The sequence below is a fragment of the Triturus cristatus genome, chromosome 7, assembly GCF_964204655.1.
Source record: "Triturus cristatus chromosome 7, aTriCri1.1, whole genome shotgun sequence".
In the NCBI taxonomy this organism is placed as follows: domain Eukaryota; kingdom Metazoa; phylum Chordata; class Amphibia; order Caudata; family Salamandridae; genus Triturus; species Triturus cristatus.
Window position 1 is genome coordinate 546,530,362 of NC_140590.1, and position 6,244 is coordinate 546,536,605.

Consider the following 6,244-nt stretch of genomic DNA (forward strand, 5'->3'; position numbering starts at 1 on the left):
TTGCCAATAGTCTCTCAGACATTTCCCTTGTTTTGACTGTTACTCGTGGGTTTAGACTACCTGCGAGTGTTTGTGCTAATCTCATTTCTTGGAAACTTTGCTCCTTCTTCAAAGTTTCCAAAAATGAGTAGAAGTTCGGATGTGGTTTTCCAATTGTATGATTGAAGGAGTTATGCCACCCCTCAATGGCATTGTTTGTTTTGGCCTCTCCCTCTAAACAACTCGTGTAGCAGTTCCACCACTCCACATGGAATCGTGGCTTCCTCCTGCGACCCGATCTGCTTAGGTGTCCAATCCATGTGTCCTCAAAATAATTTAGAATGGGTGCCAATTTTTCCTCGTTACTCGTATAATAAACAGATTCTATAATTGCAGTGTAGTACTCGTCCACACTTTCGGGAGGAACAAAACAAAGTGCAGTTAATTTTTTTAGTTCAAACTGTAATTTGCTATCCCGAGAATATTCTGCAACTAGGGATGTTTTTTGTAGTTTACGCCAAAATGCCTGCGAAAAATGGAAAAAACATCCCTGAATTTGGGTATCCGTGTACGTTTTGGTGATCACATTGATCATGCTCAATTCGAAATCGATTATTATTTTTCGAGGACTTGCAGATGTTTTGCTTTTAATCACTGATAAAAGTTCAGTGTATGTTGCAGAAGTCTTATCAGGTAGCAAACTATACACTAAGGGAATTACACTATTGTTAATCTTAGCATGTATAGTGTAAATTTGAGTGAAAGGATGGGGTGTACTTTTAAACGTCCCATCCATCATCCGAATTTCACTACTTTCTAACTTAGCAAGGTTACGGGGGGTACTAAAAATTAAAATACGTTTCTGAGGGTTTTCGTTGTCATGCAGAAGGAAAGGTTCATCAGAAAAAGAAATAGAAAGATCATGAGGAATTCTAATGTCAGAGAATGTATGTGGTGTAGACAATTGAATATTACTTGCCTGCTTTTGTCTCTGAATAATTCTTCTCAAATTGGGTATTATAGGCATGTTGCTAGCAACATGACTGGGGACATGCTGTGCAACCTCCCTTAAAATGGATCCTGTAGAATCATTGGAGGTGCTTGCAATAGCTTTCATCTCATTAATTGTCTCTCTGATTTCTACATCCATTGCAGAGGCAGAGTGGTTATGTTCTGTGGTTTTCACAACCAAATTATCAACAGTAACCGCTCTGCCACTGCAATGGGTAGTGTAGTATTGCACGCACCTCCAATGATTTCTAGTTAAACTTATTCTTTCCTTACTATATATGTATCCACCATGGTTTAACAGATTTTTGCCCTTCCTGGATTTAACGAAGTTGGCTGCTCCAAGGCTAGACATTATCTGAAAAAAGGAGAAAAGATAAAACATTTAGCTTGATATTTATTAATATTTGTATACAAAACATAACATGTACTCAATCCTTTATTTTGCCTACTGATGCATCTTCATGGAGTAAGAATAGCACATTGTTACCCCTACACTATCCAACACTTACCCTACTGCTGCACCTTCCTGGAGTTAGAATAGTAAATTGATACCCCTACACTATCCAACACTTTCCCTACTGATGCACCTTCCTGGAGTTAGAATAGTAAATTAATACCCCTACACTATCCAACACTTTCACCACTGCAGCTCCTTCATGGAGTTAGAATATTAAATTAATACCCCTACACTATCCCACACTTTCCCTACTGCAGCACCTTCATGGAGTTAGAATAGTAAATTAATACACCTACACTATCCAACACTTACCCTACTGATGCATCTTCCTGGAGTTAGAATAGTAAATTAATACCCCTACACTATCCAACACTTACCCTACTGCTGCACCTTCCTGGAGTTAGAATAGTAAATTAATACCCCTACACTATCCAACACTTACCCTACTGTTGCACCCCCTGGAGTTAGAATAGTAAATTAATACCCCTACACTATCCCACACTTTCCCTACTGATGCACCTTCCTGGAGTTAGAATAGTAAATTGTTACACCTACACTATCCAACACTTACCCTACTGATGCACCTTCCTGGAGTTAGAATAGAAAATTGATACCCCTACACTATCCAACACTTTCCCTACTGATGCACCTTCCTGGAGTTAGAATAGAAAATTGATACCCCTACACTATCCAACACTTTCCCTACTGCAGCACCTTCCTGGAGTTAGAATAGTAAATTGATACCCCTACACTATCCCACACTTTCCCTACTGATGCACCTTCCTGGAGTTAGAATAGTAAATTGTTACCCCTACACTATCCAACACTTTCCCTACTGATGCACCTTCCTGGAGTTAGAATAGTAAATTGTTACCCCTACACTATCCAACACTTTCCCTACTGATGCACCTTCCTGGAGTTAGAATAGTAAATTGATACCCCTACACTATCCCACACTTTCCCTACTGATGCACCTTCCTGGAGTTAGAATAGTAAATTGTTACCCCTACACTATCCAACACTTACCCTACTGATGCACCTTCCTGGAGTTAGAATAGAAAATTGATACCCCTACACTATCCAACACTTACCCTACTGATGCACCTTCCTGGAGTTAGAATAGAAAATTAATACCCCTACACTATCCAAAACTTTCCCTACTGCAGCACCTTCCTGGAGTTAGAATAGTAAATTCTTACCCCTACACTATCCAAAACTTTCCCTACTGCAGCACCTTCCTGGAGTTAGAATAGTAAATTGTTACCCCTACACTATCCAACACTTTCCCTACTGATGCATCTTCCTGGAGTTAGAATAGTAAATTAATACCCCTACACTATCCAACACTTACCCTACTGCTGCACCTTCCTGGAGTTAGAATAGTAAATTAATACCCCTACACTATCCAACACTTACCCTACTGTTGCACCCCCTGGAGTTAGAATAGTAAATTAATACCCCTACACTATCCAACACTTACCCTACTGCTGCACCTTCCAGATTTTGGAAAAGTAAATTGTTACCTCTACAGCATGGTACATTTTAAAAATTGTTGCAACTTACAATGTTTGTCTAAATTACCTTTTTTTCCGAATTGGTTTTCTGGCAGACTCCTGTTCAGTGGTATTGCTGAGTCGGTTTGTGTAGACACTTTTGAGGTGATTTGTTGGGGAATGGATAAATAAATGTCTGGAAAAGTGAAAAAAGAAAAAACTTTGAAAACAGAACGATGTTGAGAAATGTGTTTAGTAAAATTATTCCACAAAAAATAGAACATGTGATATAAGTTGCTGCACATAACTATTTCCGTAATGAAAAATACATTCTTTAGACATGAAATATAAATCTAAAATTTGAAAATGTAATCATAATTACATTGATTATTTCTTTGAAATTTAGCTATGTGATAGTTAGTCAAATATTTTGAAGGTAAAGAATCCGTGCTGTAAAAAAATACCTTGTTTTTGAGAATTTGCTTTTGTGGATGAGGTGGTAGAGGATGTTTTTCTTTGTTGGCTCAAATTTTTAGTTTTGAGAAAAAAAATCTTTTCTGTTCTGGAAAAAAGGCGAAAAAAAGATAATTAACGGTGGGTAGAAATGTAGTACTTGAGTTTTTTTAAAATTAAACAGACATACAATATAACTAGTACTACATGATACTGTCCTAATTAAAACACATTACTGTAGTAGAAATATAGATATGTACCCCTACCCTACACAAAAATATCACTGATGGTGCTCTTTCCTACAGAAGAAATTGAATATTGTTTCTCAAAACTATCCATTAGTTTTCAAATTAGGTACGATACAGGAGGAATAATTGCAAAAGAAAGGATTTCTAATGTATCGTTATAATAAAATGGGAAAGAAAACATACCTTTTCTAGTAGGTATTTTGTTATCGTGCCTTTATCCTGATGTTTGCTGGAGGTTAAAAGGTTTTTGTGAAAAAATGTTCACTGTTGGAGAAAAAAAAAAAAAAAAATTGTTCCTTTGTCAACGTTGGTTATAAAAAGAAAATTTTGATTTTTATGCGGTGTGATTGAGTATTAAAAAAAAACACCATTGGCATACATGACTTTATGAAATTTTTATAAATAAATTTTACAAGTAAAACCATGCCACAAAAATAACATTTACCTAAACAATTGAGTTTGTCAGTCGTTTACGTGGTGGGGATGTCCAAATAGGTTCAGCTGCTGTGGAATGTAAAAATCTTCCGATTTTCTGGTTGTGGAAAATAAATTACTTGTTTTAATTTTGAGTTTTATTTTATTGATAATATATTGGAAACAGTTCATTTCTTAAGTTTTTATTATTAATTGAAAAAATATTTTTTGTGGTTTAAGAAAATATATTTTTCTAAAAACTATCGTTTACATATATATTAATAACTTACTAGTACTTGCTCTGTTGTGAATTCCGTGCTCTCTCTGAGGAGGTCGCAGTGCAGGTGACAGAGGGTCAGCTTATTACGTCTGCTCTCTCTGCTAGTTGATAATCAACTGAGTGCAAAATGGTGTCTCACTTGTATTTATAAGTTTTACTGTGTGTCACTATTAATTTTTTAAAAAACTGCGTTCGATGTGTTTTTTTTAATGCTTTGTTTTACTGTGGAAAATGATAATTTAAAAATGCTTTTTAACAAATATTGTTTTCATTCATTTGCTCCGTTTTGGCATCCATTTTGGAACATGTCTTTTGGTATTGTTTACATAGAAACTGTGATTGGACAAGTTTTACAAGTGAGATGGGTAAAATGGCGCCTATGTGTATGTGTGTTATGTTTCAGTTGGTTTACTTACTTTGCGATCTAATCATGTTAAAAATGTGTTTGTTATGTTATTTATTGTTTCGTTATATTTTAAAAGCTTAGTAATGTGTGAAAACGGATTTTTTTGGGGAATTTTGAGTATTAATTTTAATACTCGAGTATTAATTTTAATACCCGAGTATTAATTTGGTAATGCGTTTCAGACGATTTACGTACAGTTCTTCTCCACGTTTTAATACACTTCCCCACCCTAAAACCCCTAATTTCCCTGCATCCCGTGCCAGATTTTATTGTACTTTTAATTTAATAAAAAAAATCGCGTTGTAATGGTATGCGTTGTAATATACTTCGTTGTAACAGCACTTTTCAGTATTGTAATAGGTTTGGCGTTGTAACAGAATTCGTTGTAAAGTAATGCGTTGTAATAGTACGAGCGTTGTAAAAAATGCGTTGTAAAGGTATGCGTTGTAATAGCATGCGTTGTAACGTCATACATCCAGGATTATGACTTCACAGTCAAGTATATGCCTGGAACTGAGAACAAAGTGGCCGACTGCTTGTTGCGTCGATGGAGGATCCCTGGCACTTGGGAGGATTTTAGTGTGTGTGTGAAATCAATGAGAGGGTAATTGGTGAGGACGTTTGGAAAGATTTGTAGGTGAAAGATGTGGTGTTACAAGGTGTCATTAGGCAGATTTTGAGTGGTTGGTGATGCAAGAATGATGTGTGTAAGGAAGCCTAGAAATACAAGAACGTTTGTGATGAACTTTCTGTCAAGGACGATCTTCTCTGGAGGGGCACTAGATTGAATAAAATCATTGAATTCGATCCCAAAGGGCAACAGGGTTTTCGAAAATGAAAGAGAGAATCAGGTTTTACTTCTGGTGGCCTGATATTGATGTTTAGGTAGTGAGAGCAGCGCGGGATTGTTTGGAGTGTGTCTCTAGTGACAAGGTGTGTAAGGACAGGGTTCAACCAATGGTCATGAGGGAGAAACCTGTGAGAGTCTGGCAAGATGTGGCTCTAGATATTTTAGGATCTGTGACCAGCAAAACTGGACAGTTTTATGTCTCAGTCTTGAATCAAGGTGGCCAAAGATTTGCATTACACAAAGAATCGACGCACGAAATGTTATAGAGTTTCTTAGTGACTTGCATAGTGGTGAATGTAAGCCTGAATGCATTTCAGGCTTACAATGGAGTGCAATTGGTTTCCAAGGAAATGGAGGTGTTTTTGTCTGAGCACAGTATCAGACATAAAAGGTGTTCTCTCTACAATCCTGTGATTAATAGGATGGTGGAGAGGTTTGATAGGGTTTTGAAGGAGTCAATAAAAATAACAAAAGCACAGAACAGGGACTGGAAGTCATAGCTTGTAGAAAGGGAGAACCTGTACAGGCTTACTCCCCATTCAATCATGAATAAGATTATTTTCTAATTGTTTAGGGGTCGTAAACCCATCACCCCGCTGTGTCCCGGGTAGATGAAGTTCAAAGATGTAGACAAGCTTCTGGCCTCAGACAAA

The 6,244-nt window shown here is 36.8% G+C and overlaps 1 long non-coding RNA gene across 1 annotated transcript; it reads right to left on the reverse strand.

The window, feature by feature from the left end:
• Positions 1 to 794: 794 nt before the first annotated feature.
• LOC146810076 (uncharacterized) lies at positions 795 to 3,470 on the reverse strand. The gene is made up of 3 exons (XR_014965629.1): positions 3,405 to 3,470; positions 3,029 to 3,136; positions 795 to 1,345 (listed from the first exon to the last, which is right to left on the reverse strand). It is a non-coding gene; the product is annotated as an uncharacterized LOC146810076 (long non-coding RNA).
• Between the last annotated feature and the right edge of the window lie 2,774 nt (positions 3,471 to 6,244).